This window comes from Dendrobates tinctorius, unplaced genomic scaffold (assembly GCF_039654945.1).
Source record: "Dendrobates tinctorius isolate UK_male_01 unplaced genomic scaffold, ASM3965494v1 ptg000009l, whole genome shotgun sequence".
NCBI classification, from domain to species: domain Eukaryota; kingdom Metazoa; phylum Chordata; class Amphibia; order Anura; family Dendrobatidae; genus Dendrobates; species Dendrobates tinctorius.
Window position 1 is genome coordinate 13,253,502 of NW_027361677.1, and position 26,909 is coordinate 13,280,410.

A 26,909-nucleotide genomic window follows, 5' to 3' on the forward strand; every position below is an offset into this window, starting at 1 on the left:
GTCAGATTATTCTCAGACAACCAGGTACCTGTAGCCTACATTAACCACCAGGGGAGAACCCGATCCAGGCCCTTAATGGATGTGGCGAATCGTATCTTTCAGATCGCCGAGGGTCACCTTCTATCCCTTACAGCCATCCATATAAAAGGAAAACAAAATATAACAGCCGATTTCCTAAGTCGCAACAGGCTCAAACAAGGAGAGTGGGCACTAAAGAGGGCCATCTTCGGTCAGATCGTACACAGGTGGGGACTCCCAGAAATAGACCTGTTCGCCAGCAGAAGGAACAGACAACTCCCTCTGCTTTGTTCTCTGGATCCCAGAGAGAACCCATATGCAGTGGACGCTCTCCTGATCCCTTGGAACTTCGACCTGGCGTATGCCTTCCCCCCCACTGAATCTGATTCCAATGGTACTGAGGAAGATCCGGGAGGACAGGCCTCACGTTATCTTAATAGCCCCCTTCTGGCCCTGGAGACCATGGTTTCCTTGGCTGAGGAAAATGTCCGTGTCCCAGCCAGGGATTCTCCCAGAGCTCCCGGACCTTCTGTCCCAGGGTCCAGTGTGTCACCCACGAGTTTCCAACTTACACCTAGCGGCGTGGAGTTTGAGGGGGAGCTGCTAAGGGGGAGGGGGTTTTCCCGGGGACTAGTCAACACCCTATTAAAAAGCAGGAAAGCCTCCACGACAAATATCTACACCAGAGTCTGGAAAAGGTTCTTATCAACCTCAGGGGCAGAGGTTGGTCAGAAAATCCGCATTGACCAGATACTGGAATTCTTTCAGAAGGGGTTGGAGATGGGTCTAGCCACAAATGCTCTTATAGTCCAGGTTTCGGCTCTAGGGGCTTTTTACATCTGCAACCTTGCAAACAATTACTGGGCGGCAAGATTCATTAAAGCAACAGCGAGATCCAGACCGATCATTAAAGAGAAGCTGGTTCCATGGGATCTCAACTTAGTTTTTTCAGCTCTAACAGAACCCCCTTTGAGCCTATTGATTCCGTCCCCATAAAAATCCTTTCCTTCAAGACTGCTCTGTTGGTTGCCCTAACGTCAGCCAGGAGAATTAGTGATCTACAAGCCCTCTCTAGGATACCTCCATACACCCAGTTTAGAGACGATAGTCACTTTAAAGCCAGACCCCTTGTATCTGCCCAAAGTTGCCTCAAAGTTCCACCGACTACAAGAAATAGTCCTCCCATCCTTCTGCCCGAATCCCACTAACCCAACCAAGCAGAAGCTCCATTCCCTAGATGTAAGAAGGTGCCTCCGTAGTTACATTTCAGCCACGGAACCATGGAAAAGGGACAATGCCCTATTTGTATCTTTTCAGGAAGCTAGAAAAGGACTTAGTGTCCAAAAACACCCTAGCTAGGTGGATAAGGGAGGCAATTTCTTTTGCTTATACAGCAGGTGGGCTGGAGATTTCGGAAGGCATAAGGGCGCACTCTACTTGGGCCGTGGCAACATCCTGGGCAGAGTGATCGGAAGTTTCCATTGAGGACATATGTAAGGCAGCCACGTGGTCCTCTCCATCCACGTTTTTTAACCACTATACTGTAGATTGGATTTAGGCGGGTCCGCCGACCTCACGTTTGGGAGAAAGGTGCTTGAGGCAGCTATCCCTCCCTAAGATCTCTTCATCTCTGTAAATCTCTCGTGGTGCTGTCATGGCGACTGAATAAATGCTCAGCTACTTACTGGTAGCGGTGTTTTTCAGGAGCCCATGACAGCTCCTTTACATTCCCTCCGCTCTCACGTTTGGATCAGCACCTTTTCTTTCAGTTAAACGTTAGTCACAGGTGTGAAGAATATTTAGTTTGACTGTGTATATATGAATTGCTACTAACCAGGGAGGTCCTCTCATGCTCTGTAATTCAACTGAGCGGAAGAGAGGGCCGCCGTTTTTATGTCTGTAGGTTTTCCTGTCTCCGAAGGGCGGATCCCTTCTCTCGTGGTGCTGTGATAGGCTCCTGAAAAACACCGTTACCGGTAAGCAGCTGAGCATTTTTTTAACATTTTGATGGCCTTTCACAGTATAGGAAAGAGGCCACCAGCAGTCACCATTTTGCTAAATCCACGTGGAAGCGAATTACAAAAAAATATGCAATTTGGCGAATGAAAATTTTTGCAAAATTTGAGTTGAAGTCAATTACACTAGTTCATCTCTACTACTGACCAATAAAAATCACTAAAAGTATAAATGGCACATTTTAGGTCAGAGAACTTGTTACAGGTTTTACGTTGAGGCAAATGAACTCCCCATCACACCTCTGGCATTATGTACATAAGGGACGATAGCAGACTATGAGTGTTAAATTGGGGATTTGCACAGCAAGAATCCATAACATGGTCAAGTGCATAAGACATATTAGAGAAAAAAGTTGCTTCTAAAGGGTTGTACTCATCTTTCTTAATGGTGGGGTAATAAGTCTGCTGCTGAAGATTAACAGTTCTGACCAGCGACAATCTTCCATGCTTCAAGAACAGGCAACTTTGCCTCTGCGTAGGAGTTTTGAAGCTGGCTGGATCCAACAATCTGATCAGCTTTAGAAAAGTGCCTGTAAGCTTACTCACTTTGACTAGGAAACTGGCCAAATCTGATACATTGTCGAAGGGGCTGGCAACATAGGCAATGAGCACAAAACTATAATAAAGCCTAAACATGTTTTTGAAATGTGCACTTGCAGGTTTTGCCACAGTTCTGTAGGAATTTCAACACATAATCCGCCACTTTTTGTTGTAGATTTTGACTTTCCTTTTGGAATCAAAGGACAAATCTGCAACCAGTTAATGATAACAACTGACATTCTGAGAACATAGAAATATAAACAAGAAGTCAAAATTTCCACAACATACATAGATACATTTTGTTCAAATCTCATCCGCTGTATTCTGCTGTAGAGTTTTTATCCAGAAATTGTCATGATCCAGGACGGGGTTTTGTCTTTGGCCCATCCTGGTCAGACAGGGGTTAATTGTTTCTGCCTCTCTCTGGCAGAGGGCAGCTATTTAGTGGCCACTCAACCTAGGTCCGGTGTCAGTTATAGTCCTGCCCTCGGCTGAGTTAGTTGACCTGTGCCTGATAACTTGTTGCTTGCTTGGTTTTGGTCCGGTTTTGTCCCTGTTACGAGTTCTGCCTGTCCCTCTTGTACTGCACTACCTTCTCTGTGTATGACTCGCTGCCTGTGACTTGACTATTCTCTGCTCGTCCCTCTGGTACCATGCCGCCCTCTCCGTTTAAGACCTCTGCTTGTCTGACCTGCATTTCCCTCTCCTCTACTACAGTATCCCTGCAGTTAGTATATTACATCATCTGCAGCAGTAGGATGCTAAGCCCCGCCCCTGCGGTCACATGATCGTAGGTCCTTGTACTCATTACTACTTTCAGTGTCGCAGGTCCTGTCTGCTTGAACTTTCTCTGCAGTATCGGATCCCGGGCCCTCCCGTAGTGTGAGTAAGTCACCCTGCTCAGCCGTGGCAGTTTGCCGACGCTGACAGGATCCTGACAGAAATATGGGCGAAAATTTCCCAAGTGAATGGACTGTGGTGTTGCAGCAAAGTCCAGAAATGCCGATTTGTATTGATTTATTTTTCTATTTTCTTTAATAGATTTACCGAGAAGTCCACAGTAGCAAATTTGCATGATTTAGTGCAGATTTGGGACTTTGTGTTTCGGATTTCCAAAATGTGTTGCATAAATTTTCAGCAGCAAATTTGATACATGTAATTGTACTTGGAATAGTTTCTTTCATCTAGTAAGGGTGAATCTCGAAGATGTCGGATGACAGAGTTGGATTTTGCTTTGGGCATTTATGGGTTACATTCTGAGAAAAATAATTTATAGGGTCACCTCTAAACGTAGAGATCACATGTATAAAAAAAGTAAGAAAGTAAGAGAGAGTCAGAAGGCAGAGACCTTTCCTTGGATCGATTATGACAACAGGGCAGATCATTACTACTGGTGGGAAAATATTAGTTTTTAAAGCCCTTGATGTCAGGTTTTTTTGGAGTCTATAGAGAAAAAAGGTTGAAATAATCAAGGAGTTCACAAAATGAATGTGAATGCTTAACTCAAACTGACAGGTTATATGGAGGCCTCTGTATTTCCTAGTCTGTCATTGTAGATGTGGATAGAAATGAACATTTTTCACCAGGCCTTCCAAAAAAGACATTATGGTACATTTCAGTAAAAATAAATTTAGAAAAAGTCTTAAAAGTTAACTTGCTCAAGATTTACTTGGGTTTTACATAAAAGTATCTCAAATCACAGAACTGGTCCATAACACATGTACTGATGACTTTGTCTTTATGAATATACTTTTTGATATTGCTATGAAGTTACTCATCATAATTTTCAAATTGATGCATTTTTTATACTTTTTAATTAGTTTTGTCTTTTTCATATCTTTTTTTTGGTGGTATATGTTGCCAGCCAGGTGGCTCCTGTTCTCTACTGTTAACATGCACCGGTAAGAGGGTGCATCATTTCACAAGCTCCTGTGAAGTGATCATGGGGCACCGATAGGTAGCCATGACAGTTGGGGGTCTCCTCTGAAAGCCATCTTGTTGCTGGTGTTCGTAGAAGATCGTGATTTCTAGCACAAGTGACCTGATGATTGTATTTTCATTTTACGTAAGAGATTTTTAGAATTTTGGGAGCCCAGCTTTTAAGTTTAACAATTCATCACTTTCACAGCTTTATCTCTGCACAGTGATTTTCCAAAAACTGACTGTGCAGCGAACTGCAGTGTTGCCCCATTTTAAGAGAAAAGGGCCAACTGTAGTGTTCTCTGTGCCTTAAAATGGCTGGGAGTACAGTTTTGCTGGAAAATAGAATTATGATTCCTTTATTTTAAAAATTGTTGTTGGGAACCAGAGAACAAACTCACATTGAGTATGAAAAGATGAAAAATCCTAGTGATATGCCATCATCCTTAAGTAACATTCACTACCTTCTGGCATCTTATTCTTTGGCCCCAGTAACACACACATATGCCATTTTCATAAGTTCGACATTCAAGGTCTGAGTATAAATCTTGATTTCTGACCCTAGCTTTGGTACCCTGGATGGTTTGTACCCATTAGCACCCCCTTTTGCAAGTATCACAGCTTGTAAACGGTTTTTGTAGCCAGCCACGAGTCTTTCAATTCTTGTTTGAGGGATTTTCATCTGTTCTTCCTTGGAAAATTCTTTCAGTTCTGTGATATTTCTGGGTCATCTTGCATGCACTGCTATTTTGAAATCTAGCCACAGATTTTCAATGCTCTTCAGATCAGGGTACTTTGAGGGCCATTATAAAACCTTTAGCTTGCACCTTTTGAGGTCATCTATTGTGGATTTTGATGTGAGTTTTAGGATCATTATCCATTTGTAGAAGCCATCCTCTTTTCAACTTCAGCTTTTTTTTTACAAATGGTGTTAGGTTTGCATCCAGAATTTGATGAAATTTAATTGAATCCATTCTTCCCTCTACCAGTGAAATGTTCCCCGTGCCATTGGCTGCAACACAACCCCAAAGCATGATCGATCCACCTCCATGTTTAATGGTTAGCGAGATCTTCCTTTCCTGAAATTCTGTGCCCTTTTTCCTCCACCCATACCTTAGATCATTGTGGCCAAAGAGTTCTATTGAACCTCATTGGTCCACAGGACTTGTTTCCAAAATGCATCAGTCTTGTTTAGATGTTCTTGGGGTTGGGGTTTTCTTTTACTAACTCTTCCATGAAGGCCACTTTTGTGCAGGTGTCTCTGAACAGTAGAACAATTTGCCACAATTCCAAAGTATGCTAAACCTTTCTGAAGGTCTTTTGCAGTCAAGTGGGGGTTTTGATTTGCAATTTTAGCAATCCTATCTGCAGCTCTCACTGAAATTTTGCTTGGTCTTCCAAATCTTATCTTGACCTTCACTGTTCCTGTTAACGGCTATTTCTTAATTACATTTCGAACTGAGGAAAGGACAATGCTTTGCTATCTTCTTATAGACTTCTCCTGCTTTGTGTGCCGCCACCATTTTCATTTTCAGAGTGCTAGGCAGCTGCTTTAAAGAATCCATGGCTGCTGTTTTTAGTTACAAGGTTAGAGGAAGCTGTTTTTTTATAAAGCTGGTAAATTTGCATCACCTGGCCTTTTCTAACGATGATAATGAACACGCGATAATACAAACAGGAAAATTAAGGTATGAAACCTTGATCGAAGTTATCTGAGCACACAAATCTCCAAAGGAGCCCAAACTTTTGCATTGGTACATGTTCCTTTTGTATTTTTTAAAATGCAACAAATTGCAATATTTTTCTTTTGCTAAAAATGCAAAGAAAGTGTCATCTTTAACTTTATCCCTTTTAAAGATCATTTCATCTTCAACTTGCTTAACTGTTCACATCCACATTAATTTTGATGAAGGGTGCCCAAACGTTTACATGCCACTCGATATGCCAATGAGACTGTTGAGTTTGGCTTAAGAGAACCACAGTTGGTCGTGACATTGAGGACCATACTCATCCTGTGGAAGCTGGATATGTGAAGCCAGGCTAATTAATACAGTTAAAGATCAAGATGTTATTTCAGAATATAAGAAACCTTGAGAACCTTTTAAATCTAAAGACTAGCGATGAAGCATGTGTCTCATATATAAATCAAGAAGAAGCTGCATATTCTACCAGCACATCAATTACTTCAGGTTCTTCATGTAAAATCTCGAATACAGCTAATAACATTAATTCTGACTTGTTTCTATTTGCATTGAAAGAAAAAATATAAAAAAAAGCTTCTTAATTCCAAGAAGCTGAAGATCTAGAGGAAAATAAAATCTCATGGTTTTATAAAGACCTAATCATCCATAACACTAGGCCTGTCTGCAGCTGACGGTTGTAAAAAAAAAAAGTTGAAAGGAAGATCTAGTCTGCAACATTGAGCTGTATTAAGCTTCCAATGAGTCCCTATGGGGTTAATTAGGTTTGAAAGTATAATAATCTAATATAATGTACAACTTTTTCTCACTAGGCAGTGCTTTTCATTGCTTGGTATCTAAGAAACAAGGATATTCAGTGTCAATAATCAATTGACCTAGATGAGGGATTATTGTACAGCCAAAGGACTGAGAGTATTTCCAAGAATGCAGATAACTCTCGATAAAAGAAAATTAAAATTGATCCTCTCAACAGAATCAGATGTAAGTATCGAGTTTTCTCCAATACCACAATGGGTATAGAGGAGTCAGTGCTATAGTAAAAAATTAAGAGAGAGACCTTACCGCAAAATGAAATTTAAAAGCCAATATATTGTACTCAAAGCACTCTCAAGAATTTAGTGAATCTACATGGAAAGCAACAGCAAGAAGTCTTTGCCTTCCAACACACTATCAACAGGAGTTTGTGTGTGGTAGCCTGGCAGCTCCAAATAGGGTTTCCACAGACAGGCTTATCTCTGGCCACTCTGTGGAGACCCCAAGGGTTGCTCTGGCTTTAACCTATACAGGGATCTTATTTTACATAGATTCCCTTGGGTTGTGTCCCAACAGTAGCTGCTGGCCACTGGAGCAAGCTATTAGAGGATGTTCAGGAATGAAAGTCAACAACAGGAAGTCTAGAACAAAGGCAAAAACATCAGGCATGAAGAAAAAAAAAAGCAATAAGCACTGCAAACAAGAGCATAGATCTCAGGTGTCAACCAAGTCAAGTAGAACATGTGACTGGCAACTAAGGGTACCGTTACACTTAGCGATGCACCAGCGATCCCGACAACAATATGGATCGCTGGTGCATCGCTAAGTAGTCGCTAGTGAGCTGCCACACAGGCAGATCTCACCAGCGACATCGCAGGGGTCGGGGGTCGCTACTTACCTGTCAGATGCGGCGATCCTGACGTCCTCTCACCCGCCTCCACACCTCGCTCGTCGGCACCACAGGAAGCGCAGCAGGAAGTGGCCGACGAGGAATGGTCCAGGACGTTCTCGCGCGACCAACGATGAGCTGCAACGTCACAAAATCGGTGACTTTACAGCGATATTGCTAGCGATATCGCAGTGTGTAACGGGGGCTTAAAGGTAGAAAGTAAGAGGAATAAATAAGGGCCTGGGTAGGTCCCTATATTAGCTTTCTGGACATGGCTGGAAATCTATTTCAAAACAATAAGATTTGAAACAGGGGCAAAAACATCAGGCAGAACGGAAAACAAGTAGAGGTATGTAGCAGGAAAAAGTACTAGCAAAACAGTAGCTGAAATAAAGGGGGTAAACTAGATCAAGAAAAGTATATAACTGACAACTAGTGATAGAAAGTGAGGTGATTAAACAGTGTGACACCAGTCCTTTGTCTCACAGAAAGTGGTTGATTAGTTAACACAATGGAGATAATCACTAAACTAACTCCTGACTGCACAACACCACCAGTCCTAGAATAAAAACTAGTGATGAGTGAGTATACTCGTTACTCGATATTTCTAGAGCATGGTCGGGTGGTCTCCGAGTGTTTGGATGTGCTCAAAGATTTAGTTTCTGTCACTGTAGCTGCATGATTTATGGCTGCTACACAGCCTCAATATGTGTGGGGATTTCCTAACAAACAGGCAATCCCCACATGTATTCAGGTTGGCTGGCAGCCACAAATCATGCACAAACTAAATATCCGAGCATGCCAAAATACTCAGAGATCACCCGAGAATGCTCGGGAAATCTCGACTAATGAGTGTACTCGCTCATCAATAATAACTCAAAGTGTTGCACTCATGAGTCATGATAGCACCCATAAAAAAGCACTATGTGACCCTACTACAGAAGCAGAAACATAGGGAATTAAAATAGGAGTGGATGTAACACACTATTTTTTTTCCACTTTCCTGAGACACTTCTTAAAAAAAGATGTACAAAGCTAAAGGAGAAGTATTGACCAAGATACATATTGGATAATTGGTGGAAACATGGTGGTTTAAAGGGAGAGGTTTGTTGGCTGCAATGAAGAGCCGGAGGCAGAGAAGGGGTTAGCAGTATTTACTAAAACAGGTTATTATACAAGGAATACTACACGCAGGGAGAATGACATCAGTAACGGCAACAACGAGAATTGCACACACACACAATGCTTGAGAAATAGGTATACAAGAAAAAGGTAACATCGCTTGCAGGTCTTGGTGGGGAAAGGCTGGAATATCTCCCGACGGCAATGCAGATCGTGGACAACGTCTCTGGCTCTGTTACGGAGGAATGAAATGCTGATGTAACCAGTCTAGCTTGACTTGGGTATGCTGGAACGTGGAAACAGTCCTTTACGTAGATTCCTCGGGAATGGCACCAAGCAAGAACCGTGGGCACGCTCGCAGACCGTGGCAGCGTGCTGTCCTCTGGAGTAGTCTCTAGGAATGGAACAAGTCAGCTTATCAGCAACTGTAGGCAGAAAGGGTCTGAAGACAGCTCGGTAGTGACACAGTCAATTTGAGAGTCAGAATGCTGGGGTATGGATAACGTGGCATCAGCAGTCGGAGCAATGGGGAGGGAGTCGACCTTCACCTTGTTCTCCTGTCGCTTTCCCGCCAAGTCTCCCCCACGCTCAGTCCCTTTTATTTCCCCCACGCCCCCTGCTGTCCAGTGCAAAGGTCCTCCCCTCCCAGAAGAACCTTCCCCAGGCAATAGTGGTGACAGTCCCGATAGTTCCGGCCCCAAAGTGCATCGGGAACCGCTGACTGTTACGGCTCATCTTCTTACATCGGCATTGTACTCTATTCATGTGATACCACAATCTACACACTGTATTGCACTGCTCTACAATATTATAACTGTAATGCATTCTGTGATGAATTTTGGACAATTTTATCCTGATATGATATATACAACTTATGCATTTAGTTCTCTTTTTGTCTAACATATGTTTAGAGATATCTAAATAGGTTTTTCTGAACATTTATCACAAAACTATGTTTGATCGCTGGGTAGTCCATTTCTATAACCTTCCCAAATCAGTAGAAAGGGGGTACAGAAATCCTATTCCTTCTCATAACATGGCCACAATGAGGGGAAATTTGAATACATGCACATGCGTGGTGCTTCTCCATTCAAAGTCTACATCTCTGCTGTTTCTGTCTATATACATTGAATGACAAATGTTTTTTCCTTTTTACTACATTTGTGTGGTGAAAAGGGATGGAAGAAACTGTATTTTTAAAGCCGCTATTTCATATATTGCTAATTGCAACCTGTAATCCCATTTTGCTTAAAAGTCTGATGTTTCCTCCAGGGAGCAGCCACCGCTCCACTTTAATCGGGTCCCACTACAATACAGCAACCCATAAGGTTCAACATAGATCAACAGAATCTGTAGCTTCTGTAACCATGGAGCTAATAACTTCCTAACCAGATTTATCACATTTTAGAGCAATTTCAGAAAAAACTTTTCTTTTCAGTTTATGAAGAATCTCTCAAATGTGACATGTATCAAAATGTTCTATACACCTGACCTTCAAAATTTCCTATAATTTTCCCTGAAAAACAATCCAATGAAGTCCAACACATTCTGATTTTGGTAACACAAATATAATGTCATTTGTAAAAGGGAATTTTGTCAACAGTATTTCACCACTAAAACTATTTAAATGTACATGTAGCTGTTTCAAAGCCAAGTCCAGGTATATCTTTAGATGGCCAGTCCATTCCTCCACTACTGAGAAATCAGCATTTTTATTGTTATGCAAATAACCCTGAAGAACTATTTGTAGACTTGACGCCTCCGTCATCCCAGCTCCATTACCCACCCAGTGCCAATTGCTACTGCTCCAGCCTTTTTTACTATGTGACTTCAGCCATTGAGTTATTAGGCAAGCAAAAGGAAGCAGCCCTAGGTGATGAATAGAGCTGGAGTGACAGAGGCTTCAGGTCCTCAAATAGCTCTTAAACCTCATTCGCATATCAATTAAACTGCTGATTTCTCATAACCAAGAAAAGGAGTGGCCATGTAAAGATGTTATATTTAGCACAAGAGAGGGGGAATCCGGCTGACAGATTCCCTTTAATATATTGCATAATATTTGTATTACAAAACTCACTATTTGTTTGACTTCCTTGGCTTGTTTCTCAGACAAAATGATAGGAAATGTTGAAAGTTAGGTGTATAGAAGGTTATAGTACATGCTACATTTGAAATACTCTTCATAAACAAGATTTTAGAGGTGCGTGAATATAAGAAGCATCAAATTGGCATCAAATTTCAAGAAACTTGCAGCTTCATATGAATTTCTATTTTGAGATTCGATTCGCGGTTTGCTAAAATAACTTGTCTGGCACTATTTCTTACACATTTGAAGCATCAGAGAGCAGGTTAAAGTTATTGTGTTGCCATGTGAGCTTTCCCATAATGCCCTGCAGCTATGGCATCTAGTGGATTACAATGCCATGAATAGTGATGGTCAGTATCTGGGCCATCACAAATCAACACTTCCCAGGGATTCAAGCGTATCCCATCTCCAGAGTCGTTTCCCATCTCCAGAGTCAAGGAGTAAGTCTACCTCCTCTAGAGTGTAAGCTCTTATGGTCAACGAGGTCTTCTCGCACTCCCTTGTCAAGTATAAGCTCTTATGATTGGTTGAGTTCTATCTCTCTTTTCTGTAAACTGTAATCTTTTGTGGTCAGAAGGGTGCTCTGCCTTTCAACTGTAAAGGGAAAGCTCTTATGGTAAGCAGAGTTCTTTCTCTCAACTGTAAAGTATAATCTCTTACGGTCAGCAGTGTCCACTCTCTCTCCTGCAGAGTGTTAGCTCTTATTGTCAGCGGGGTCCTCTCTTGTCTGTAATGTATAAGCTCTTATGGTTACCGGGTCCACTCTCTCTCCTATAGAGTGTAATCTCTCATGTTCAGCGGGGTATTCTGGTTCTCCTGTAGGGTGTAAGTGTGGCACCCTGAGGGTCCGGTCGCCACAGAGGTACTGCACCTCATCCAGAGGTGTGGTATCCCACCCTCAGGTAAGGAGGAAGCACCACCCAGGACTCCTAACACTGGCACCCAACACACACTGGTGAGGAAGGGGTGCTGGGGAGTTAGTGTGGAAGGTAAGTAGAGTGGGAGGAGCTTAGGTAGTGGAGTGATTGTGGGCATCCAATCAGTGAGAGAAAGGTGACAGTGGGAGGAGTTAGTGTGAAGTAAATGGAAGATTGTTATGGAAAGATCCAGTCAGACAGTCGGTGGTAGGACAGCAGATAAGCAGGACGGAGTAGAGTCAGAGAGAAACCTTCAAGAAGGAAGAAAGCTCCTAATAGAAGGAAGGGGTCCTAGGGGCACAGGTAGTGCCATGAGACACCTGTGAGGCCCGTATCCATAGAAGGAAGGACCAGGCCAGAGTGAGGGAGCCAGCCTCGAAGTCTAGTGGAGTATACCGAACAAGGCTCAATTAGTAAGCCGGAGGCTGTAGTGACTGTAGTGTGACAGCCAAATCCACAAGTATTCCTCTAAAAGGCAGCCGTAGAGATAAAGGACCCGGGGCCTGACCCACGTCGCTCGGTAAGGTCCAAGGCTGCTGGATTGGGGACACTGCTTATAAAGGCGCAGGACAGGAGAGTAAGGAGATCAGTGCAGAGAGAGAGTCGACGTGGCTTAGAAAGGCGAACACAAAGAGGAGTCTTGAAAAGGTGTTCCTGATCTACCTGGGGGTTTGCAGGACCCCTCACCCGGAGGACACAGTACCAAGTGGGCTACCGGATGCAGGAACTGTGAGTAAAGACCCTGAAACTGCACCCAACTTTGTCCTTGGTGTCATTTACAACTTGCCTGCCATATACTGCATTCACCATCACCGGCTCACTAGACCATCTCAACTGCCCTGGGACACAGCTCTGCCAGTGGAGAGCTTCACCATCTCTGCTGCCCTAACACCGTCCCAGTGGATCTGCATTGCAGCATTGGCTACCCTTGCCGAATACCACGGGTGGTGTCACGATTCCTCTTTCCCTATGATTATCCTACCATTTTCCCCCTCATTGAACTTCCATCTTCACTGGACACCCAGGGCCATGGACCGGGTCACTATCACCACCGTGACACACTTCCCCTTTAAAAGAGCCTGACCGGCCCAGTACCGAGTAACCCCCAGACTTGCAGGGCGCTCCATAAGCTGTTATGTTGAGTAGGGTCCTCTCTCTCTCCTGTAGAGTTTAAACTCTTATAGTAAGTGGGGTCCACTCTGTCTCCTGCAAAGTGTAAGTTCTTATGTTCAGCAGGGTCACTTCTCTCTCTCCTGCAGAGTGTAAGCTCTTATGGTTAGCAGGTTTCTTTCTCTCATTTGTAAAGTTTAATCTCTTATGGATAGTCTGGTTCTCTCTCGCCAATAGAGTGTAAACTCTTATGGTCAGTGGTGTCCTTCCTCTCTCCTCCATGTGTTTTTATCTGAGAAATTGCAATCTTTCCAGTATTGAAATTTGCGCAAATCTATCAAATCAAATTTGGCAAAGTGGGCAAATTCGAATTTCAAATTATCTGCTCTTTTCTACTCAGTTCCCTTTAAAAGAAAAAATAATATACAAATATTGTACACAATACATAATTGAAATTAATATTAATGAAAGCCACAAAAAAGTATACCATTTACAATAAATTTGTGCAAATGCTAGTGAGCTATACAAACGTCCTTTTTCCTTGCCAAGTGAAAGTTGGGTATCCCGATAACCTTTACTTGACTGACCAATGACCTACGTATACTCTTCGATATCCAAAAATAAGTCAAAAAGTTAATTGAAATCAAAGATAGACTTAAAAACTTAATTGTTTCTTGTTTTTTTGATTTGGTAGTGTCATCGACTAGTGCTAAGTATGCGTTGCATTATACAATAAGTCTTCAACGACTCTTTACCCAATTCCTCTGTCAGCTCATGCACTATGAATGTGCTCATTGTTGTTACTGGAAAGCGAACAGGCTGCACACTTGTCAAGCTTATTTTCATCTTTCAACTTTACAGAAAAGTAAGAAACACACTGATGTGCATAATGTAAAATATTAATCACAAAGGGAATGTTTCTCCCTGTTATGTTTTAGTGCTTTTTGAAAAGTTTGTCACTATTTTGACAAGGCGCTGGGTGTTTTGCAGAATTTGCAAGCAATTGATTTTTCTCTTTTTTTCCGGCTGAGGGTACTTTGGTCTTAGCTTAGCCTGCTATAAATTACACTGGCAGAAGAAGAGCAGGTGATTGAAAGTGGTAACTGCGCGCCCTCATAAATTTGAAATGAGACCTATAGGTTTCATCCTATGCCTGATCAATTGTGAAAACATGAATAGAGTTTTCAGAAATAATTTTTGCTGCAGCTAATTGATGATGATAAAAATATTAAGTTTCTGCATACTGATCAGAAAACTTTAGTGATTTTTTTTTTTATCCTTGACTTACCTATCCAACAGCTAAATGTCAAGTTAACACAGGAAATTTTTCTTTTAGTGTCAGTATACAAGGTGTGGCATGGTTTGCCTAAATCACCTACGCCATGTTCACAAAGTATAATTTTTGCATTTTTATGTTGCCAAAATTAGGACTGTGTAAACAAACAAAAATGGTAAAATAAGACCTTGTGCATGGCTTCATACTATAAAAAGATGCAGTAGAAATCTGTAATATAACATAGAAGTCTGGGTTCCTTATTTTAAAGATCCGAATCGTGTGAAAGTTCTGATCTTAGTAGAGTTAAGCCAAAAAAATTGCAGGACCCTGGTCCTCCATTACATTTCAATGTATTTCATTAAGTTCTCTTATTTTTAGTACATATTCAAAGCATTATCATGGTTTGAGATGAGTGGATGTCTTAAAATTCGAATTTGTCAAATTTCCCCCCAAAAGTTGATTGGCAGCAAATTTGTGCCGATTCAATACTGTAAAAGCTTGTAATTGCATGTAAAGAGAGATGGAGGACCTCGTTGACCATAAGAGCTTACACTTCACGAGAGAGAGGACCCCGCTTACCATAAGAGCTTACACTCTACAAGAGAGAGAGGACCCACTGACCATAAGAGCTTACACTCTACAGGAGAGAGAGAGAACCCTGCTGACCATAAGAGCTTACACTCTACAGGTGAGGGAGAGGACCTTGCTGACCATAAGAGCTTACACACTACAGGAGAGAGAGAGGACACTGCTGACCATAAGAGCTTACACTCTATAGGAGAGAGTGGACACCACTGACCATAAGAGCTTACACTCTACAGGAGAGAGGACCCCGCCGACCATAAAAGCTTATACTCTACCGTAGTGAGAGGACCCCACTGGCCATAAGAGCTTACACTCTACCGAAGATAGATGACCCCACTTACCATAGGAGCTTACACTCTATAGGAGAGAGTGGACACCTCTGAACAAAAGAGCTTACACTCCACAGTAGAGAGAGGACCCCACTTGCCATAAAGGCTTACATTCTACAGCAGATAAAGAGGACCCTGCTTACCATAAAAGTTTTCACTCTTCAGGAGAAAAAGAGAGGACCTCGCTGACCATAAGAGCTCACCCTCTACAGGAATGAGAAGACCCCACTGGCCATAAGAGCTTACAATCTAGAGAAGTAAGAATGATAGAACCCTGCTGATCACAAGATCTTTTTATAGGAGAGAGAACCAGAGAGAGAAGATCCCATTGCCCATAAGAGCTTACACTCTACAAGAATGAAAGATTTACCTAGTGACTCTGGAGATAAAATATGATTGTGCCGTAAAAACTGTGCTCTGCTGGGAACCGCTGATTTCCCAGGTATCAAACACCATTGTACAAGGTATGATAAGCCGCTAAATGTCATAGCTGCAGGATATCATGGGAAAAATTGCATGGCAAAGCAAAATGACGTTAACCACCTCTCCGATGCTTCAGCACTGTGGGAAATGGTGTCTGGTGTCGGGTAACCTTTTTTTTTGGGGGGGGGGCGACAAATCCAACCTCAAAATTTTTTTTTTTTTAGGAAATTTAACTCAAACTTGATATTCTGCAAATTGGTCCACTCATCTCATTGTACATTATTATGCTAGCAAAACACTTGATGTTCTGCTATCCACCTCATCACTGCTGGCTAGCCAAATATAGAGACTTACAGCATAAACATCTCTTTACAGAATATCTCAAAATCAAGGTTTTTTTAAGCTGGTAATTTTACTCTGATGATCACAGAAAATATTGAGACAAGAGAAAAGGTAAATTGGAGCACATCTGTATCTCATGGAAAGACCAAAAGTTCTTCGGTCTAGCACATCTTATTTGGATCACCCATACTATTTAGATTAGTGCCAAACTTCTACTTATTGGCTCTCCACTATCTCTACTTGACAATATGGTGGCCCATTGTATCAGCATCACCACACTCCATCCTCAGTCATCACTCCCTCTTTATAGGCTGGGTCAGTTCCCCATACCTCGCTGGTATGTAGGATAAAAAGCGGGTATCCCAGAGCCGGCAGCTCTTAGTTACCCGATGTTTACGTAGGAAACCAGCGTCCAGCGTTGCTGATCTCTGGTCTCTCGCTGTCACACACAGCGATGCATGCTGGCCAGTGAGAGACCAACGATCAAAAAATGGCCCAGGACGATCGTGCATGATCAGCGATACCCGGCAGGGGGGCCGGTCGCTGATCCCCTCACACACAGCGATATTGCTGGAGAGATCGCTGATGTGTCACAAAATCAGTGATCTCTCTAGCGATCTCGCTGTGTGTGACGGGGCCCTACGTACTCAAATTATGTACTAGTGATCACATGACTGTCCACTCCCGGCACAGGGACTGAAGAATCCTGACAACATGCACTGTGCGCACTGTGAGGAAACACAAGTCTGCAGTCACACAGTGACTAAGGACTTGAGTCCAAAGCCTGGACACCCCCTTTATGAAGCATCAGTATAGCATGGGCACTTGGTGAATCAAATAGAATAGACTTCCAAATCGAATGCGAGGAAGAGATACACAGAAGTAGAAGCATCAGAAAGAAAAAGCAAAAATAGAGTTTTACTAAAAAATAAATATTGAAATTTGATCCATTAAGCATCATGTATGTTACAAATGTACCTAGCTTTTCAATTTAGAGAAAAAATAAAACCAGTAAAAATATATAATTTGTGGTTTTGGAAGCTGCAAAAATGGAACAACTTTAGAGAAAAGCGAGCAGAATGGTGACCGGTCTGCAAACAATGTCTAATGAGGAACGGTTACAGGATTTGGGAATGTTTAGATTGCAAAAGAGAAGATTGGGAGGAGATTTAATAGATATCCACAAATATCTCAAGGGCTGTCACATTGTAGAAGGATCAACTTTATTCTCATTTGCACAAGGAAAGACTAGAAGCAATGGGATGAAACTGAATGGGAGGAGACACAGATTAGATATTAGAAAAAACTTTTTGACAGTGAGGGTGATCAATGATTGGAACAGGTGGCCACGAGAGGTGGTGAGTTCTCCTTCAATAGAAGTCTTCAAAGAGAGGCTAGACAGATATCTATCTGAGATGGTTTAGTGAATCCTGCCTTGAGCAAGGGGTTGGACACGATGATCTTGGAGGTCCCTTCCAACTATAAAAATTCCATGATTCTACAGAAAGCTCATTTGCAGCAATTTTGGAACCCAACATTTTGTCACTTCAATGAACAGATGTGACCATTCTAAAATCTAACTTTTCATCAACGTAATATTACTAGGGGAAACTTTACAACTGGATTGTAATAGTAACTTTTCACTTTAAGCCGTAATAATATCTGAGCGTAGCCTTTGCTCTGTAGATCAGATGTTCAATTCTTCTGATTTATCATTGTCCAGAATTATTTCTGTGACATAAATCAGGGCCTTGAAGGAACATGAGTGGTGAGGTTTTATTACTGGAAATCTTCTATTTACTTAGGGTTTGATGAATGAGTGAAGTGAATATAAGTCAAAGAGATGGAAATTTGAATGTCACTAGACATGGGGCGAGAGATTCATTCCATCAAATGCAATTCTAGTGTTCTCGATAACGACCGAGCCAAAAAATATTGGATTGCCATTTATCGGCCTATTGATGATCGTATAATGGGATGAGACTTAAAGGAATATCGATCAGAGTTCCTCTGAGAAGACTAGTAGTCAATGAGAAAATAAATAATCAGTGGACATGAACAACAAAGCTGATTGCTGCTCTTTTATCTACAGTATGTGTATTATAAAAATACATATACTGGCACCAATTTATCTTCTAGTGATATTAAAACTAATTTTTTAGGTTCAATTCCTCACAGGGTATGTCCACCTTTAGGACACAGTGAAATTGATCTAATGTAGCTAAAATTTCAAACAAAATAAATCTGTTATTTTTTATTAGAGACACTTATTGTGTAAAGGCCCCGTCTCACGTAGCGAGATCGCTGATGCGTTACTGATTTTGTGAAGCAACAGCGATCTCACCGGCAATCTCGCTACATGTGACACATATCGGCGACCGACCCCCCCCCCCCTCTGGCTATCGCTGATCATCCTCGAATGTCCTGGGCCACTTTTTCATCATCGGCATCCCACTGGCCAGCATGCATCGCTGTATTTGACGCCGACGAGCAACCTCGTTGGCGGCGCAGAACTCAGGGATGCGGGCTGGAATCGTTCAGAATAGCTGCTGTGTGACAACGCACCAGTAGAGATGAGCGACTTTGCCTTTTTACGGGTCGAGTTGGGTTTCGCAAAACCCGACTTTGGCAAAAGTCGGGTGGAACGAAATCGGCCGACTATAGGGAAAAGTCGGGGGTCCGACTGAAACACGAAACCCAATGTAAGTCAATGGGGAAGAAAAGTCGGCAGTGAGAGGAGGACAGGAAACACACTTACAGTGCCCATTTGAATGCCAAAAGCATAAATTCTTATTACTGAAGCTTGTCACCCTTTATTTACTTCATAATACTAGTTACGCACTGAAAAATGGGGGTTATTTGGCTAAAGTTGTGGGGGGGAGGGCTGGCTCCAGGTTTTCATGTGCCCTGGGCGAAAGAGCGCCCCTTTAACACATACCACAACTCGTGCTGCTCCAATAAGGCAGAGAAATAGTGGTATAATTCAAAGAAAAATAATTCACTTTTTACATCTCATGACGAGGCCCATCTATTTCTCCATACAGAATCATTGGTCCCATATAATGTTTGAAACAGTATATGATGAGCTCCACATAATGCTACAGTATATGTTGGTCCCCATGGATGAAGCTCCACTGTCTTATGGGCCCAAATAATGCTCCATACATAATGGGCCCCATTTCTAATGCTCTAGTGTATAATGGGCCCTGTAAATGCTGCTCCAGTGTCTGATGTCCACCTTTGGAATGCTCCAATGTATGGTGGGCCCCATCTATCATTCTCCAGAGTATAGTGCTCCCCAAAAATTGCTGTCCCAACATTGAAAACAATGAAATAAGTCTCCTCGCTAGGGAATCCCTGTACTAGTCTGGACTCCTCGTCGTCCCCATCTTCCATCTCACTGCACAGTATTTCAACCTTGCAAGTGCTGTGATCCTGAGCAAGCAGGGGGGGCCCACTCATTGGCGACGGCACTGGCACAGGGCCCCTGATAGTACGGTGGTGTGTCTGACGGCGGGTGGGCCGATCCTGCACTTTCATCTGCAGCTTCCTCTTTGTCACCGTGTAAGATGGAACAGTATATGGGAAGGGTAACCTGAGTTTCATCAGGGTCAGATTCAGGCCGTGTAGAGTGCGAGGGGAATGTAGTGGTCTGGGTCAATGTACCAGCAGATTCATCGAGCAGTGGCTGGGCATCAGTGCACTTGTGTCGCCCCCAGGAGTACGGTCGCCACAGTGGCATTACCTTCCTCCTAGGGAGTGTGATGTCATGCTTGGGAGCAACGAAGGATCTCTCTAGCAGGTTAACTGATTGGGCGGCGTTATTCCCACGAGTCACGACCCTCCAAACAGCGTTCATGAAGGCAAAGTGTTTGTTTTACTTGGGCAGTATGGTTGCAAAGCTGAACCTTTAAAGGAATGTCCAGAAGGGCACCACCAGGAGTGGAGCCTGCAGCGTAATTTGACTCAACACGGGCAACCTCAACCACCCAGCAACAAAAAAGATGCACACATTGAAAGCTTAATTCCGTTAACGAACGAGACTCCGTCATGCCCCGCAGTCCGAGTCCGGCTTACTAGAGGGACACGCGAGGCTCTGGCACATGAGATTGGCCAATAACTGGTGTGTCATGCCCTTACATGTCCGTGGCTGCATTTGTGCTACACTGAAAGGGCCAGCGTTTGTCGCTTACAGGTGCAGATAACCCGCTGAACACCGTTAGTGATGGGGATCTGGGATTACAATTATTACCCGCGAACGATGATTTCCCAGCAAGTGCAGGTCAACCGCAGTTCTGGAATTAGGCCTAACCGTCATTCCTGAAGAAATGAAAAACTTACGTGTGCAAACCACAGGTGCTGTAGCTTGCTTAACAGCTCACCAGCCGTTCTCAGGCCCGGTATGGATTACACGTGATTGCACAAAGGTGAGAAAGGGTACCGTATCACTGGATAACATGTATGGATAGCATAGTGTACACATTCAAAATATATGTCTATAGATCAGGAGGCAGGCTCAGATGGTGTCAGGCCCAGTATGGATTACACGTGATTGCACAAAGGTGAGAAAGGGTACTGTATCACCGGATAACATGTATGGATAGCATACTGTACACATTCAAAATATATGTCTATAGATCAGGAGGCAGGCTCAGATGGTGTCAGGCCCAGTATGGATTACATGTGATTGCACAAAGGTGAGAAAGGGTACCATATCACCGGATAACATGTATGGATAGCATAGTGTACACATTCAAAATATATGTCTATAGATCAGGAGGCAGGCTCAGACGGTGTCAGGCCCAGTATGGATTTGACGGCCCAGACTACACAGCGGAGGAGCAGGGAGAGGTAAAGATTGCAAATGCTGGGGCCCTGCCCAAGCAAGGGGGGCCCACTTGTGGGTGTCGGTACTGGCACTGGGCCCCTCATAGTACGGTGGTGTGTCTGACGGCGGGTGTGCACCACCACCGTCAGAGACACTTGATTGCACTATGAGGGACCCTGTGCCAGTGCCCGCGCCCAAGAGTCGGCCTACCCACCTGTCCAGGGCAACGGCACTCGCACGGTTTCGTGTGCTAGGTGGTGACCCTGGCCATGGGGGGGCAGCACAGTTAGGGAGTTTTAGAAAGTGGCATATGTTGATGTTGGACATTCAGCTGATGCAAAAGGCGAAATTGTTCAAGTCCCAGGAAGAGGAGGACCAAAGCAAGCCATTTTTCTGTCAACCTATGTGTCATCAGGGGAAGGTGGGACAAAATCCTTGGAAACCCATGCATGGTTCATTTTAATGAAGGTTAGATCATCCACATTTTGGGTCGACAGACGGGTCCTTTTTTCTGTCAGGATTGATCCAGCAGCACTGAAGACTCTTTCCGATAGCACACTTGCAGCTGGGCAAGCGAGCTCCTGTAGCGCATATTGTGCCAATTCAGGCCAGGTGTCCAGTTTAGCGGCCCAATAGTCAAAGGGGAATGACCTGTGAGGGAGAACATCGACATGGGAGGAAAAGTAGTTTGTAACCATAGTTGACAACTGCTGTCTCCTGTCACTTTCCATCGATGCAGCATTACCAGTCGTGTGAGCGGGACTTGAAAAATCAGTCCACAACATGGTCATGAAACCCCTGTCTCCAATGCCACTTCTGATGTGTGCACCACGAACACCTCTTCCAAGCTGCCCCTGGCCCCTACGGCTCGTTTGAGAACCATCACCGCTGCTGTGTGCTGGGAATGCCTCAACCAACTGGTTTACCAGAGTAGCTTGTTTGTTAGCCAATATTAGGTCAAGGTTCTCCTGTGGCATGATGTCTTGGAATTTGCCTTTATAGCGTGGATCCAGGATGCTGGCCAACCAGTAGTCGTCATCGTTCATCATTTTGGCAATGCGGGGGTCCCTTTTTTGGATCTGCAAGGCATAATCTGACATGTGGGCCAATGTTCCCGGTGTCAATGATGCAGTGCGACTGCTTGGTGGAGGAGCACTTACTGGCAAATCCACATCCCTCCAGTCACGCACAAACCCTGTACCAGACCTTGCCACGCCAACATTTTCTCTGGACACACGAGAAGCATCCTCCTCCCCTAAATAATCATCCCCATCATCACCCTCTTCCTCCTCTTCCTCTTCTTCCTCCACCTCGTCCAGGAGAGGTCCCGGAGCAGACAATGGCTGACTGTCATCAAGGGTTTCCTCCTCCTCTTCCTCTTCATCAACTTCTGCTGCAGACGCCTGCTCCTTAATGTGTGTCAAAGTTTGCATGAGCAGACGCATAAGTGGGATGCTCATGCTTATGATGGCGTCGTCTGCGCTTACCAGCCGTGTGCATTCCTCAAGACACTGAAGGACTTTACAGAGGTCTTTCAACTTCGACCACTGCACACCTGTCAACTCCATGTCTGCCCTCAAAGTGCCTGTCCGGGTATCCTCCCACAAATGCATTATGGCCTGCCTCTGTTCGCACAGCCGCTCAACCATGTGCAGGGTGGAGTTCCACCTTGTTGCAACGTCGATAATTAGCCGGTGCTTGGGAAGGTGTAGCAATCGCTGCAGCTTCTGCATACGACTGGAGTGTACGGGCGACCGGCGGATGTGCGAGCACAGTTTTCGAACCTTCTGGAGCAGGCCTGTTAACTCTGGATAATTATTGAGGAAGCACTGCACCACCAGGTTCAAGGTGTGAGTCAAGCAAGGTATGTGTCTGAGTTTTGAAAGGGCTATGGCAGACACAAAATTATGGCCGTTATCGCTGACTACCTTGCCTGCCTCAAGATGTAGACTGCCCAGCCATGACTCAGTTTGTTGCTGAAAGTAGTCGGCCAGTACCTCCGCGGTCTGTCTGTCGCCCAAACACATCATCTTCAACACAGCCTGCTGACGCTTTCCACTAGCTGATCAATAGGGGGACACCTCGTGTGCAACACTGGCAGCTGCGGATGGAGTGCTGCTGCTACTGCGCTCTGGGGCGAGCTTTCGCTTCTAGAGGAGTAGGAGGAGGCGGGTCGAACGCCTACAGCCAACTGTTTCCTATACCGTGGGCTAGGCAGCACTGTCCCACCACCGCTGTCCCCTGTGGACCCTGCATCCACCACATTAACCCAGTGCGCAGTGATGGACACGTAACGGCCCTGGCCATGCCTACTGGACCATGCATCAGTTGAGATGCACCTTTCCACTCACTGATTGCTTGAGTGCATGGACAATGAGGTCCTTCACATGAAGGTGGAGGGCTGGGATGGCTTTGCGAGAAAAGAAGTGGCGACTGGGTAGTTCATAGCATGGTACTGCGTAGGCCATGAGTTTGAGGAAAGCTGCGCTTTTCACCAACCGATAGGGCATCATCTCTAACGAGATTAGTTTGGCAATGTGGGCATTCAAACCCAGTGTACGCAGATGAGAGGATGAGTACTTTCTTGTCCTACTCATATTCTCTGGCAGGGTGAGCTGGACTTGAGAGATGCCTATGGTGGAACTAGCGGTGGACAGGGCGGACTGAGAGAGGGTTGATGGTGATGAAGTTGGTGTTCTTTCTGATGGCCGAGATTCAGTCTTTCGTTGATATAACATTGTGATTCCCTGACAGCTTTGGCCTTGCAACGACACCTCAACATTTGCTGCTGTGCTAACCGGTGGGCTTACAGTGGGGGAAACAATGTAGCGTTGCTGACTACCTTCTTTGGGAGCATTTGCACATGTGGTACTTGAGGTTTGGTGTTCCGTCCACGCTTGCAAGTGCATGGTGGTTAAATGTCTAAGCATGCAACTGGTATTCAAATTTTTCAGATTTTTCCCTCAGCTAAAGGTCTTTGCGCACTTCTTACAGATAACCTTGGCCTGATCATTAGGATTTTGTTCAAAAAAGTGCCACACTGCACTCTTCCTACTATGGAAGACATTTTGCGTCCTTGCATGCTGTGCTATTTTGACCGTCTGGCCAAGCAGTCCAGCAACTTTTTGGCTTTTTGTAACCCGTTTTTGGACTGCTCCATGCCTGCCAGATAACAGCTGTTGCGATGTCGATGCCTGCTGCGGATGCTCCTCCTCCTCTTCGGAGCTATTGGCAGCGGCACCCTCTTCCTCCAATGGATGCCAATCTGGGTCAACAACTGGGTCATCCATCACCTCCTCTTCAATGTCATGTGCACCTTCCTCTGTGTCAACGTGTATGGTGGTATAGTATGCGGGAAGGGGCACCTGAGTTTCATCAGGGTCAGAATCTGGCTCAGTACCCTGCGAGGACAATGTCGTGCTCTGAGTGAATGTACCAGCAGAATCATCTATCAGTGGCTGTGCATCAGTGCACTCCATGTCAGATTCATCTTGGCCTGGGCAATTCACCATTTCACTTGATAACCCAGGCATGGTATGTGAAAACAGCTCCATGGAGTAATCTGTTGTGTGGCCTGCCGCATCCTTCAATTTTAGTTGGGGTGAAGAACACAAAGGAAGGTGTAGTTCATGACCATGAGCCTCCAAAGACGACTCAGTGCTCTTATTTTTTACAAGTTCAGAAGAGGAGGTGATAGAGCTGGAGGCCGAGTCAGCAATGTAGGCCAAAACTTGTTCCTGAAGCTCCGGCTTTAAAAGCGGTTTACCTACTCCCAGAAAAGGGAGTCTTCAAGGCCTTGTGGAGCCAGACGATGTCGCAGGCTCAACACCTCCAGCATTAGGTGTTATTTTGCTTTTGCCACTACCAGCAGATCCAACACCATCATTAACAGCTGGCAACCCCCGCCCACTAACACAGCCTCTGACACCACACTTCCTCATTTTTTTGAAAAATGTACCCACAATTCCACCAATGATATGGATCTGTAAAATAAGGTACAAGGTGTATATAGGACAGGGGAGAATTTAATTCTCCTACCACTTCTGGACACTGATGTATTGTGTCAGGCCAGTGTATATCACACCGCTGTATGACAGGCTGAATTTGGCTGGTGTGAAAAATGTGACATAGGATGGCAGAAATGGATTGTCCTTACACACTTCTGGACACTTATGTATTGTGTGAGGCCCTATGTATATCACACCGCTGTATGACAGACTGAATTAGGCTGGTGTGAAAAATGTGACATAGGACGGCAGAAGTGGATTGTCCTTACACACTTCAGGACACTGATGTATTGTGTGAGGCCCAATGTATATCACACCGCTGTATGACAGACTGAATTAGGCTGGTGTGAAAAATGTGACATAGGACGGCAGAAATGGATTGTCCTTACACACTTCTGGACACTGATGTATTGTGTCAGGCCAGTGTATATCACACCGCTGTATAACAGGCTGAATTTGGCTGGTGTGAAAAATGTGACATAGGACGGCAGAAATGGATTGTCCTTACACACTTATGGACACTGATGTATTGTGTCAGGCCTGTGTATATCACACCGCTGTATGACAGGATGAATTTGGCAGGTGTGAAAAATGTTATATAGGATGAGAGAAATGGAATGTCCTTACACACTTCTGGACACTGATGTATTGTGTCAGGCCCAGTGTATATCACACCGCTGTATGACAGGATGAATTTGGCAGATGTGAAAAATGTTATATAGGACAGGGCAGGATTGGAATCTCCCTAGAGTGTAGGTCTGTAAGAACGGAACAACTCCTCGACTTATCCTTACAGAGTCACACCCTTAGCTTCACTGTGGCCGTGATAACAGCCGTTACACGGTACTGAGAGAGCAGCATACACCGCTGTACGGTGTGAAAAAATGCACGCTCAGTATCTCACCAAAACAAAAAAAAAGGATTGCTTTTAAAAAAGCAGTTTGCAAAGCAGTGTGAAACCAGCAATGCAGCTATCAGGTAGTCTTATAAGGCAGTCTAACAACCAACAGAGCTGATCCACCAAAATATAGCCTCCCCTTGCACTGCACAGTGACTGGTGTGTTGTACAGGCAAAATCGCTAGCAGCAGCAGCTGATTTTTTTTCTTCTTCCCTGCCTAACGCTCTCCCTACAGAATCTGCAGCAGCAGCATCTCTCCCTATACTGAGATCAGCAGAAGTAAGATGGCGGTCGGCGTGCACGCCCTTTTATACCCCCTGTGACGCCCCCCAAAGCAAGCCAATCACTTGCATGCCCTTCTCAAAGATGGTGGGGACCGCTGCCTATGTCATCACGTTGCCCACAGTGTCCGTTCTTCATCATTGGCTGAAAAAGGGCGCTAAAGCATGTTTTGAAACGCGACTTTGGCGCTAAAGTCGCCAACCTCGTGGCCGACCTCACGCTGATGTCGGGTTTTGTTTCATGAAACCCGACTTTGGCGAAAGTCGGCGACTTTTGAATTTTTTCGACCCGTTTCGCTCAACTCTACGCACCAGCGATTCTTACCAGGTCGTATCGCTGTTGAGATTGCTGATGCTTCGTTGAAGAGATCTGCCTGTTTGGCAGCTTACTAGCAACCATGTAGCGATGCACCAGTGATCCCTACCAGGTCGTATCATTGTCAGAATCGCTGGTGCGTCGCTATGTGAAACGGGACCCTAAGTGACTTGTGTACAGATTCCCTTCAGAGCTATGTGTCCTGACTCCCTATGGTTACAGACTACAAACAAACACTGTGTAGTCTTTGGATTCATTCACAAGTTCATTCTTGGTTTCATTGCAAATCCCCCCCCTCAAAAAAATTTAAAAAAACCCCAGGAACAACGTGCAGCATTCTGAGCTATTTAGTTAAAATGGAAATCAGAAGAGCACCACTGTTCTCATAGAAATTGGATGTTCATTGTAGACGAGAAAATGGCAACACACCAGTTGGAGACCCAACTTGGAGTCTCCACATTTAAAAAAAACTATTGTCATGCAACGCTAAAAAGGCATCTATTTCCACAGTGTAGAAATAGTATAATGGCCCTCTGACACTCCTTTCCCTACA

The 26,909-nt window shown here is 44.2% G+C and overlaps 1 long non-coding RNA gene across 2 annotated transcripts in view; it reads left to right on the forward strand.

Moving 5' to 3' along the window:
- LOC141096333 (uncharacterized) overlaps positions 1-26,909 on the forward strand; it is a 272,072-nt gene that overhangs the window by 217,437 nt on the left and 27,726 nt on the right. The gene's annotated exons all lie outside the window — the stretch shown is intronic.